The sequence below is a fragment of the Dasypus novemcinctus genome, chromosome 4, assembly GCF_030445035.2.
Source record: "Dasypus novemcinctus isolate mDasNov1 chromosome 4, mDasNov1.1.hap2, whole genome shotgun sequence".
Classification (NCBI taxonomy): Eukaryota; Metazoa; Chordata; class Mammalia; order Cingulata; family Dasypodidae; genus Dasypus; species Dasypus novemcinctus.
In genome coordinates, this window is record NC_080676.1 from 28,154,390 (window position 1) to 28,165,510 (window position 11,121).

Consider the following 11,121-nt stretch of genomic DNA (forward strand, 5'->3'; position numbering starts at 1 on the left):
GACTGCAAAAGGGCCAGTTGAGATGTCTGTAATGAGCCAGCTGCAAGGCGCTGGCTATTTAACAGCAGAACAAATGGCTGACATTCTCAGCCCTCCTGTTAGCGTCCCTGCCTCCCTGCCTCCAAGTGCTGCTTCCATGGCTCCTTCTCTCCTCTCTGCACCCCCATTCTGCAAAGTCACTCCCCACTCCACCCCTTAGCTGGAAAGGAGCTATGGACTCAACTGCCATCCTAAGCCTGTGATCAAAAGGCATGGTAGGCCCCAGAGAAGAACTCTCTGCTTTCACCTTTATTCATTCAGTCAACAATACTATAGAGAGCCCACCATGTGCCAGCATCTAGTGCAGGAGGCAGGGCAGTGAAAAAAGGCAGACGGAAATTTCTTCCTTCATGGAGTTTACATTCATCATTCTGGTAAACGTAAGCTAACGGCCGAGGAGAGCCCCTAATTCATATCTGGAGTCTGGGCACACTCCCAGACCTCACCTGGCACTTTCATCCACTGTCGATCCTAAGTGTGGAGACCTACTGACCCTCTGCCCTGGCCCGCCCCCTCCTTTCTGACTCATTTCAGATGGGCTGCAGCTACATCTTCTTTACCTTTGTCTGTCAGCCTTTGCTTGTGAAATGTAAATCTGGGACAGTTTTGGGAGAACAACGGGACTCAGTGGGGTGACCACTTCTGCATGAGCATTGACATTAGTGTATAGTTATTATTATAAAAACTAGCTTCAATTTCTGAGCCATGTTGATCATATGATGCAATATTTGCCAACTCTACAACCTCCTGAGGAGGACAAAGATTTAAAAACAGTGGCAACTCCTGGAGACAAGGGGACTACGAGGGGTGGTACCTGTGGTGGAGCAAAGAGGAAAGCCAGGAAAGGGGTCCATGGTCAGCCTCAACCCCAGAAAATGCCATTTGACAGAGGGGGCAGGACTCCATGGATTAAACCACTGATCACATTTCTTCACTTGCCCATAAAAAATTATACATCCACACCCTGCCATGGGCTGAGTCCACTTCCTTGCCTCCTGACTTTGGCTTGACTATGTGATTTCCCATGGCCAATGGGATTTGGTGGCCATAACCCCAGCAAACGTTGAAACTGGCTGGCAGAGTTTGCCTTGGACCTCTTATACATCACCAAAGCCACGAGAAGTACATGCCCTGGCAAACTCTGCCAATCAGCAAACTCCAAATGACCCACAGACCCATGAGCAAGAAAGATAAATATCTGTTGTTGCGACCACTGAGATCTCTGGGCTGTTTGTAATGCGGCATTGTTTTGGAAATAGCTGACTGATACACAGTGCGAAGACACTTTGACACCGAAGGGCTGCCTCCAGTATCCCATGAATATCAGTTTCTTGCATAAATCAAAGACAAAAGGCATCCACATTCTTGTTGGCACATCGACTTTTCCCTGCCTGGGAGGCCTCCACACAAGGCCGGCCAGCCCAGGGTGCTCCCGCTCCCTCTCCCCATCTCAGCCTTCATTCAGGTTTAATGAACTGCTCTTCTATTTGTCTAATGTCACTGTTTTCCCCAACTCGGCTGTACAGTACCTGGACTGTCTAGGAAAACCCATTACCTCTATTAGTCTGCCAATAGCAAATCAGTAGAATTGCTTGTTCCTTAATTGATAGAATACACTCCCCTCCTCCTGATAGATTACCCTGGGCTAACAGCTCCAAGACCGATTCCCCAGCGTCCGACTACCATCCAATCCAGAGCAATCCGTTTATACGTTCAGTAATAAATCCTAACTTATCAATATGTAATAGCCCTTCATAACCAACATCCACAGATTCTGGCTGGGTTCAGAAACAACAACTTGCCATTTTTTACATGCCTGTAATTAGCAGCGGCCAGATGATATTTGGGCATCTTAGCACAATACCCCTTCCTCCGTCCAATAAGGATAACACATTTTACATAAATTCCAGCTGATTTAATTCCCTTGTTGGGGGATGGCGATCTAGAGATATTTATGCGTGCGCAATGCTCTGTAAATTAAAATAGTTCAGCCGACCTGAGAGCAGCAGGGAGAGAATCCGGTTCTGCCCCTTCAGGAGGCTGACTGTAGGCTGGGGGCAGAGGAACTGTCTCTTCCAGATCAGCAAAGACGAGCAGCTGGAAGAGGTAATGGACATCATTTATTAAAGGTCCGTCCTTCTAAGTGGGTTTTTATGACTATCTCGTCTTTATCTAAGAGCAACCAGTCTTAGACCAAAATGCACAGTCCGCTGACATTTAACGCCAAAAGGGTACGACAGACAGATAACCCCTGGGGGAGGAAAAACAATTTGCATTAAGTGGGAGCGGTGGGGAGGAGGGGCGGGAGGACACAGCTAAATGCACCTCCCTCGAATGCTCTCAGTTTGCAAGGTCATCAGCCGTGAGGAAAAGAGGGGCAAGAGTGTCCCCTTGCTTCTTATAAATTACACGTCACAAAAGAAAGTTGGCGAGAGGAAGGGAAGAAGAAGTGGCCTAAACAAGGTAATAAAACGATAAACTTAATGCGGGCCGGTTTACTGCTTTGCAGCCTCTCTCCTTTATAATACACCCTTCTGAGCAGCCTGTCAAGATAATGTAATTGAGAACTTGCTATAAAGCACATGTTTAATGAAGCCAGAGGCCAAGGAAAACACTGTGTAATTGTAATAAGCAGCCTGGTAAGTAAAATGATATCTTTTAGAGGTTAAAATAGAGTTGCTTTCAGAACTGGGCCTGCCTGCTACTTCAAATATTGCTTCGCTAATGATTTCTTCACTTCGCTTACAAAATGCATCTCTGAGGAGATTTGTTACAAACGTGGTCCCTGCTCGGGAAGTAAACTGCTCACCCTACAGAAGGCTTGGGCATTTATTCTCCAGTTTTATATAACTTGGAGAATGATGTTAAAATTGGCAAATGCATCTGAGGCGCACCAGGCCACAGGGTTTTTTTAATCCACTCATTGTCCGATGCAGTTCAACCTGAAAGAGATACAACAGAGAAAAGATTGATCCTTTGTGGCCTATTCGCTTTCCAGAAGGTAAAAGCAATTCCCATCAACAGAACCCAGGGCTCTGTAGGGTCATCTCCATTCCGCTCTGGGGAATTCATTCCTCATCAGGGCTTGAGTATTTTTTTTTAAACAAGAAAGAAAAGGGGGGAAATGGAAACTGATTCTGGGGTCTAGAAAACCCCACCTGTTAAAGGCCCGTCCCTGGTCTGAACCCATTACATCCCGACCTGACCGCAGTGATTCTCCCTTTTGGGAACTAATAGCTGGGCTTTCTCAATAACTTTTTAAACTGGTGCCTCTTGGGCTTTTGAGGTTGGCATTATTAAATAATGCTCAAAACCACTGATTCCAGCCAATTCTACTGGCTGCTGTGGGAGGAGGGAAGAGGGTAGAGGGCTAGAGGAACAACCTGGCTCCTGCTAAGGAAACCCAAGGAGGCAGCATGCTTGACTTAAGAAGCTGGTGACTCCGTGGGACCCTGGGCACTGCACCCTCTGGACATGGATTAAAAGCACCTTCAAGAAACAGGATGCGCTTTAATGAGCTGTGAAGATCTCTCTTACATGCAAGAGAGATTGCTAGATGGGCCTAAATATCTGCCCTTTCTCTTCTATGAAAATAAAATTGCTGATTTGTAGCTGTCCAGAGTAAAGACTACATTTCCCACGTTCCTTACAGTCAAGCATGGTCATGTGACTAAGTTCTGGCCAATGGGATGTAAGAGGTATCACATGTCAGCTGCCAGGAATCTTCCTTAAAAGACAATTGACAGGTATTCTTTACCCGTTCGTCTATCAGGCTGCCTCGAAAATAGATCCAATGCTGGAGTTCTAACTGCTATTTTGAACCATAATGCTAAGGGCCACACCTAGGAATAGTGGGTCAGGGAGCTGAAAGGGGGCAAGTGCCCTGAGTTCTTCATGGAGCTTAACCCTCATATCAGCCCTGGGTTGACCACCTCCATACCTCTAGGTGGGACATAAATAAACTCCTATCTTATTTAAGTCCCTATTATGTGGGGCTCTGTTACTCAAAAATGATCTTTGCATTCTATGGAATATATAAGTATATAACTAAATTATTCATCCAAATATTGACAAAACGTACGTGTAGTATTCAGTAGCGTAATATTTTGAAAACATAAAAACGCATTACTCCGCTTCCTTGTCTAGAACCCTCCAGCAGCTCTCATTACACAGAGAATTAAATGCCAACTGCCTCCGTAGCTCACAAGGCCCTCCTTGGCCAGGCCTCTAGGAGCACACCCCACACCTCTGTCAATCATGGCGCAGGGTTGCCCCACGCACACGTATCTTCTTTCCACTTCTGGAAAGTGTCAAGCTTACTCTGGCCCTTAGGCTTTCACAATTGCTAGTTGCTCTTTCTGAAACAGTCTTCCCCAGCTCTCTGCATGGATGATTTGCTCTAATCATTCAGGTTTTTACCCAAAACCACCCCCTCAGAGAAGTCCTCCTTAACCAGCCCTGGTGAGAAATGGGGGGAAAAAAATGGAAATACACACCTATTCTCCATCCTGTCACCGACTCTATCTTCAAAATACTAAGACTTGAAGTCCTTTTTCCAGTATCTTCTCTCAGCAGCGTATAAAGCCATGAAAGTAAGGACCACACTGTTCTTCACTGTAACTGAGAAACTAGAGCCTGGCCCTTAAGCAGCACTCAGTAAGTATTGGTGAAACGAGTGAGTGACACAGAGCTCTGTGCTTGGAACTGGGGAGAGGAAGAAAAGAGAAGTAAAAGATAGTGTCCCTCTACCCCAACAAGAGCACAGGTAGGAGTATGCAGGCCCATAATCCCACATCTGAAACCCTTAGATGCAAGTGTGTTTTGAAATTCAGAATTTTCAAACTTTAGAAAGATAGTTTAGTGCACTTATCATATGTTATGTAACACCCCCAGTGGGTTTAGGGGCATCACCCCATAATCAAACATCAATATTTGTGCAGATAACATAGAATATTTCTATTAAGTGGGATAGGGACTGAAGACAGCCTTTTGTCAGTTTAGGGTAGGTTTGGCCATCAAATGCTGGTCAGATCTCTCTGCCAAAGACTATGGAGAATATATGTAAATATATAATTTTCAGAACTTTTTACATTTGGGAGTTGCAAATAAGGAACCCTGGGTCTGTTCTTAAAACACCATTGGAGGGAAGCAGACTTGGCCCAATGAATAAGGCGTCCATCTACCACATGGGAGGTCCATGGTTCAAACCCCGGGCCTCCTCGACCTGTGTGGAGTTGGCCCATGTACAGTGCTGATGCGGGCAACGAGTGCCCTGCCATGCAGGGGTGTCCCCCGCATAGGGGAGCCCCATGCACAAGGAGTGCGCCCCACAAGGAGAGCCGCCCAGTGCGAAAGAAAGTGCAGCCTGCCCAGGAATGGCGCCGCACACATGGAGAGCTGACACAGCAAGATGATGCAACAAAAAGAGACACAGATTCCTGTGCCGCTGATAAGGGTAGAAGCGGTCACAGAAGAACACAACACACAGCGAATGGACACAGAGAGCAGACAACTGGGGGGGCGGGGGGGGGAGGGGGGAAAGGGAGAGAAATAAATAAAAAATAAATCTTAAAAAGAAAAAAAAATAATAAAGATGCATAGTTCTCTTTTATTATTCTTATTCAATTCATCCTAATCGCTTTCTCTTCAAATAATATATTTTATTATGCCCAAAGAATCTAAAAATGTCTAGAAAAGGAAATATTTGTACAACCAATGATTTGGAGTAATGAAACTACCTAAAGGGCATTGGGAAGGAGGGAATACAAGTGATGAAGATAGCACTAGCTGACATTTCCTGAGCATTTGCCAGCACCATTCTAAGCACTGCATAGATAGTTACACATTCAGTCTTCACAACTCTCTAAGCTAGACACCATTATCTTCATTTTACAAATGAGGAAACTGAGGCCAGTTAAATAGTTTGCCCAAGGTCTTAAAGCTAATAAGTCGCAAGGGCAGAATGCAAACTCAAGAAATCTGGGGCCAGAGCCTGTGCTGCTGGGACCTCCCCAACAGACTATTGGTGAGTGATTTTGTTCAGGAATAATGAATACGACACTAAAGCTTTGATGCACAATTCCATTTACTTCTTCTCCACACCCCACCATTTCTACTTCTTCCCACCTTACCTCCTAGCCAAACACGTGACAGAAAACCACAAGATTCAGCATCATGGATTTAGAGATGGCTACTCAGCAAAACAAGGGGATGAATAATCAGACCCTGAGAATGGTGCAAATAAAGAAAGAGAGCAGGGGAAGAAGTGAAAAGAGCTTAAGGTAGGGTTAGCATTAGATTTTTTTCAAGGGAAAACAGTAGGGTTCCAGAGATGGATCAAGTTGAGCCAAGAAAAATGAGACCAAATCTAGCAGGGGCCACCAAGGAGGACCAAGGATAGGGTTTCCAGATGCCATTTTTCCAGCAGCCTGAGAACTCAAGATAGAGTGAGTTCAGCATACCCTGGGGGATGATCTCCTCGTGGGGGCTGGCAGCCACACCCCGCCCTGGGCTGTAAGGCTCTTGGTGTCTTAAGATGGCTACCAGCTGAGCAGACCCACTATCCTTCCTCTCTCAATGGTAGGATTCTTTCCCTACACAAAAGAGCAACTGCTTGGCCTCACACCAAGTGTACAACATTGAACCAATGCTTGTTAAACATTTACTGTGCTGTACTGGCACTGAAGGCACAAAGATGGATAAGACATCCCTTGCCCTCGAAGATCTCACAACCTACAATAGAGGAGAAGACCTGCCTATAATCAATACAATACGGTGTCACCTTCCATTTATTCAACAAATATTTATTCATCATCTACTGTGTCAGGCATTAGGCATGGAGCAGAGCAGGGAGGTGCAAAGTCTCCTGAGAACAGGAACCAAGCAGGAGCACTCACCTGGCCAGAGGCGCCAAGTGTACCAATACAGGGCTGGGGGGAGGGGCACCGACCTGGAGAGGCATAGGTAGGCTTATATAGGGACCCGCTCCTTCCAGGAGTGCAGACCAATCATCACCATCACCATATTTTCTGATATTGCAGAAGCCCAAACTCAGGACTATTAATGAAATCTTCCAATATTGAAATGCTATCAGCTCATTTAAAGCATCTTTAACACAGTTCAGCCCAACAAAGGAAGTCTATGTTGGACCGCCATGTTGTAACTAACCTCCCAAAAACATTTCTTACCCAGAACCTCATTAAGTCAGCTGACCCTGTCACCCATCGCAACTTCCCCCCAGTCCATTGGAAAGTCCACCTCCTGCTCCACTCTTTACTGTCTTTGGCCCTCCCCCCTCCCCTTTCTCCCTCCCCAGTGGTGTTCCCCCAGGCCAGTGGTCTGCTCTCCCCCCACACAACCCCCTTTCACTCCCCATCCTTTACTCCTAGACAGCTTGTCTCTTTCCTTCCCAATAGCGTGGTCCAAAGCCTAAACAATGGCCCCCTATAAATCCTTCCTGCATTTCACCAGCCCAGCCTGTTCCATCACTGTTTTCTCACTCAGATGAGGGAAGTAAGAAATTAATTTTACAGAATTCAACCCAGCTGGTTCAGGAGAAATGAAACCACGGAATCCAAAGATAAGTCCTTCATAAGACGGTGCTTGTGGCTTTTTGTATGTGTTCCTCTCTCTCCACCGGCAACTTTATTGTCCCATGGAGCCAGGTCTACTCTTCTCACACAAATTTATGGATAGTTTGAGTTTTTAACTGTTCTCGTCCATAGTTCTGATCCCTTATTCCTTTGAAGTTAGCAGGTCTTGAGCCAAATTTCTTTCTAGGACTGGGATACATTACAAGCTAAAAGGTCAGTGATATTTGTAAGTAATAATAAAATATATATAATATATACATATATACATTAAAACTTCTAAATGTTACCCCTAAAAAGATCCGTTGGGAAAAATAACTTCCTTGGACTGTTATCAAAATCTCAAAAGATGTTTTCATTTTTTTTTTAAACCTTAAGCCTTTGTTGAAAAGATATGAAACATTATGAAAACAATTGCAGGTGACTAGCCAGTCTCTTGTTGTATCTCTAAGCATAAGACAAACAATAAGGGGATTTTTTTTTCTTTTAAGAAAAAAAGAGGAACTCAATATTAGTCACAGTAAGCCACAACATATGGGAATAGGTATAGGGCGGGGAGGGGAAGGGAAGCCCACACCATAGTTTTTCAAACCTTTAAAACTGAAAAAAAAATATGTATCCCTGCTTTCTGTATATGCACATAATGTAAAATTTCATCAACCACAATATTTTAAAAGACAGAAATCATGAGATATATCACATCTAAATGGAAATATCATCCAAGGGACGCACCATTTATCAACATCACTTTGAAATGCAGTGGAGGATGTGATGGCATTATGTAGATCTCAAATATCTATGGGTGAATGAAATTGGGTAACCTTAGCAACCCCAGGTACATCCATGCAGCTATAAATCAAATGTCAGCACTCTGAGCTATGCACAAAATAAAGAAATAATTCTTTGAAATATTCATAACGCTATGCAGTGTATTATTTTGTAAGTCTGTCCCCATAATGCATTTTTGAATCGAACCAAAAAAAAAAAAAGACAAAACATTTGCATCCACCCCCACCCACCCACCAACCAACCAACACTCTCAGGATCATCTAGAAACAGGCAGCTCTGCGTTATATACTAATGGCCACAACGGATCTTGGTTCTTCTGTGCGAGGAGGAAAGGGAATTTTATACCCAGGCATGCCAGTCGACAGCAACCCAAATGGTTTCCTATGGATTATTCCATTTTTTGAAAAATAACAACTAAATAAGATATGAGAATTTTGGTAGAAGTGTCATGATATAGATATACTTTTGTCTGTGTGGAAGTAATATATTCAATATTTCACCCTCCTCTAAAACTGGAAGAGATTTGCTTTAGAAATAAATAAATAAATTCTTCCTGGCAAGAAAACATACTGGTCTTCTAATCGGGGGTTATTGTCAATATAGAATTGTAATGTGCAGCCCTATATAAAGACGTTTATTTCATTTGCACTTAAGTTTTTTCTTAGATAATTTAGTTTGATTGCAGGGCCATGATTTTGTATGAATGCATTTGTTAGCACTTCATGTTTAAAATTCTGATTCTGCCTGTTCCTGGCATTGACTCCACAGCACCTGAATATCGTAACACCTGTGATGGATTCTAAGTGCCATCAAATGCTAAGAGCTGAGACACAGGGCTCAGAACAATTCTAACTCACACACATATAAAGCACTAATACTATATAAGAAAGACAGAAATACTCATAGGTGACTAATTGCTTTGCTGTGAATGTGTTATAAGCCCGCTCTGCTTAAAATAGCCAACACAACTCACCAATTGAGTTATCTTGATACATTTCTGTGGCTGCTATAGGAAACATCACTGGTTTTCATATACAATTAGTAAAAGTGTCATTTTACGAACGAGTTCTCTTCACTTTGAATACTTCGAAAGTGGCACCAAAAGGACAAGGGGTTTAAACCGAGAATTAAACAAGTCATTCTATGGGAAACCATCTCGTTTATCCTCAATCTATGGTTTTTCCAAGTTACCATCCACATCAAGCAGCATTAATTGTCCTGGATCTATAGCACATGCTTCCGTGAAAATAAATTACTTTATTCCTCTTACGCCACTAATGGCTGTGTGACTTAATTTCATTAGCTCGACCTGTTGAGAGTATTCAGATTTCCATAGTAGGACGCACTTAAAATGAAAAGATTCTTTCGATTCTCAATTAACGGAATCGTTCTCTTTCAACTGGAATGAATGTTATTGAAACCAATTAGCATAGACTGGAAAATCTCTCGCTAATGAGGGGAGTGTGGGTGAGTAAACAGCAATGAAAAGATGAAATTAGAGGAGAACCTCTTCTCGTTGGCCTGAATAATTACATGCTTAGTTGCCTAATTGTCTAGTGAAAAGCGCCGCGGTGATAGTAACAGATTGCCATGTTCATTAGGCGGCAAAAGGCCACCTGCTGCTAAGCTTCATTTTCCTGCAGTCGATATACACGTGTTTATCCCTGGGGATTGATATTTGGACACAACACTAGCTGGGAAAAGCAAATGAGCTTGCCAATATGCTGCAATATTGTGTCCTTTATGCCAAGATATAGAAGCTTAATATGTCAAATAGAATGAATAAAACCAACAGTGATAACGAGGTTTATGAGGAAACTGACCTTAGAATGAGCCCAGTGTAGAACTCGAAACTGTGTCGAGTTCAACCTTTCAATACAGATGTTTTTTTCTGGCCTGAACGGCTCCAAATTACATAGTACAAAAGATAAATTACAACGGTTAGGGCCTCGGCAATTTTTTAGACAATGGTGTAATGAAAGCATGCGATGTAACTGTTAAAATTGAAAGCAAATGTTCCATCGTAAAGGCAAAGGACTGTGTGAGAAAGAGACTCATTCCTATCACCTGGCTGTGGACAAAAGATCAAAGAGAGGCTTCTTTGTTCACCATCTACCTGCTTTACATTCCCTTCATTTCTTCAGCTTGACCATCCAAAGTTGTTTTTAAGTGTCCTCAAGCCAGCCAGTATTTTATATTCCACGCTATCAGCTTTTCCCTCTACCCTCATACCAGCTCTGATTGTCTAAGCTTCCAAGAAGATGGGAAAGCCTAGACTTTTATTTTTAACATCAAGCTGCTTTTGTCCTGAAAAAATGGTTTTGTCCTAAAAAATGTTGGAAGGGGTTTCAATATCCTAAATCTTGTTATTGATAAAATGGGCATTTTCTGAAAAACACATTCAGGGAAATTGGTAAGGAACCCCCCCCCCCCCCCCCCCCACAATGCTCACATAGCAGCACCTTCTGTCAGAGTAGAAAAATTGAGCAGTGAAAACAGTTTACATTATTTGCCAGCATTTAAAACTGGAGAGATTTAATATAAACAACTGCATATGTGGCTTCTCTTAAAGATGAGAGGATCTGGAAACCCTGGCTCCTATTCCAACATGGCAACAGTCAGCTGGACAGTACTGGCTATCCCCTTAGGCTGGTCATGAGTTTGCCACAATCCCCACTACTCCCTATGTCCCCCCAGGAATGAG